At 40.9% G+C, this 2,024-nt stretch overlaps 1 protein-coding gene and 1 long non-coding RNA gene across 2 annotated transcripts in view; one reads left to right on the top strand and one right to left on the bottom strand.

The window, feature by feature from the left end:
- LOC116693800 (chemokine-like protein TAFA-5) overlaps positions 1-2,024 on the bottom strand; it is an 80,030-nt gene that overhangs the window by 69,141 nt on the left and 8,865 nt on the right. The gene's annotated exons all lie outside the window — the stretch shown is intronic.
- The window catches only part of LOC116693838 (uncharacterized), an 11,080-nt gene that overhangs the window by 7,670 nt on the left and 1,386 nt on the right, over positions 1-2,024 (top strand). The window lies entirely within an intron of this gene.

Here is a 2,024-nt window from a genome sequence, read left to right as displayed (position 1 = left end):
GCACATAATGTAATCTAAAAACTGCTGCCCTAGTTAAAAAAACAATGTGACTGATCTCAGCTGGGATTCTGTCTATGATGGAAATTTGTAAGTGACCCCAAACTTTTGACCGGTAGTGTATGTTCCACCAAAACAAGTTCCTTCCCTTTATTGCGTTCTGCACATAGCGCTGCCCAAAATGATTGGGATTAGTTTAAAAAAATGCCAATAATCCAGAGGTCGTTTTTCTCCCATCCAGGAATGCAGAGCAGCCAGTTCACAGGATCACCGCTGACTTCCAGACTTCTTTCAGCATCAGTTTCAAGCTGATTTGTCTGCACAACAGAGATTTTCAGTCTGTCCTCAACACACCGTGGCTTTCTGGGGAGTCCTATTTTCCAAGGGTGGGTGTTTCGAGGGTACTGTACACACGCACAAATGTCGCCAGCCAACGTGCAACGTGGGACTACAAATAACTGGAAGCCAAAGATATTAATTTTTTAAATTGCTCTTCTCAATAAAAATGCAAACTCAGTGGACAGGTGATGGTTTGTGTTACTTTGTTAAACAGACCAAAACAAGGCTGCATCCCATGACATGATTATGAACCACAGCTGCAAATGTACGTGCATTAAGTGCTCCCTCGCATGCATTGTAGCTAAATGTTTTGCATGAAAAAACATGCACTTCGACAAGAGCGTTACTTTTATCCTACTATCTATTTCAGGAACCAAAATGTACAGGATATCCCACATTTACACAGAATAACAACCAAGTAGCACCAAAAGTTATGATATTTCAGAACTCTCACTAAATTTTGAAATCAGGCTGCACAATTGTGTAGTTATCTGTAATAAATGTGACCAAATTTTTTTTCAGTTCGATGTGTTTCAGCTGAACTGAAGCCCACGTTGTTCTGCACCTCAGTGTGTTCTGTGCTTAGTTTACTGTTCATGTCATATAAATCCAGTGGCATCGCAGTTAGCTTTGAGCTAATTTGCAGCCAAAGTCCCTGAACAGGACGCGCAGCACATAAAAAATAAAAAGGTGTAATAAAAAGTAATGTGATGTATCGAGCGGCACTTAAAATTTTATGATTGTGCTGAAGGTTGCGAGGACATAAATGTGTCATGAGTCATGAACATCAAACTTCTCTCAAAAATGAACTTGTTTTATCTTCTGCTTCTGTAAAACCCCTCTGAACAGAACAAATGCAAAATACTAGCACATGCTTTTACTTTCTTGTACATTCCTACATTGTTATTTTAAATTCAGCTTGGTCTACTGTGTGTTTGTACTTCCAGAATTGTTTCTCTTTTACATGTAAGCCACATTAGGATTTTCATATTTTGACTAATGTGACGCTAGTGAATATTTGCGTTAACTATTAACACGTCGTGATTACATAGTAGCACTTTAGGGGCGTGGATAGAGTCAGAGCACGGAGACAGCTTCCACTTTAACATGGTCCATTTCTTTACTGACGCTTTCCCCCCAGCGTAGAACAACTCAAGATTCATAACATACATGCTTCAGCATCTCATCATATCCCTCCACCAACCTGTAAACTGAAATATGACTCATAAGTCATTTGTTAACTAAATATTCACAAAATAAATCTCATCTTAGACTAATAAAAGTATCTGAAGATCCACTTATGGCGCTTACCCACTGCTGGTTCCTTTTGGTATCGCCTCAACTCGCTTGGAACCTCAAAAAACAACAACCCGTTAGCAGGTACCAGGGACTTTTTTTCATAATGGAAAACTAAAAAAAAGGGGTAGAGTCGAGGTGAGTTCAATTCAATTCAAGTCAACAAGCGTTATCTCGAGACCCTTTACAGATAGAGCAGGTCTAGACCACACTCCAGAATTTACAAGGACCCAACAGTTCTAGTAGTTTCCTCCAGAGCAAGCAACAGTGCAACAGTGGCGAGGAAAAACTCCTTTTAGGCAGAAACCTGGGACAGACCCAGACCCAGGCCCAGACCCGGACCCAGACCCAGACCCAGACCCAGGCTCTTGGTAGGCGGTGTCTGACGACCA

The sequence above is a fragment of the Etheostoma spectabile genome, chromosome 8, assembly GCF_008692095.1.
Source record: "Etheostoma spectabile isolate EspeVRDwgs_2016 chromosome 8, UIUC_Espe_1.0, whole genome shotgun sequence".
NCBI classification, from domain to species: domain Eukaryota; kingdom Metazoa; phylum Chordata; class Actinopteri; order Perciformes; family Percidae; genus Etheostoma; species Etheostoma spectabile.
This window is presented reverse-complemented; position numbering and strand designations above follow the sequence as displayed.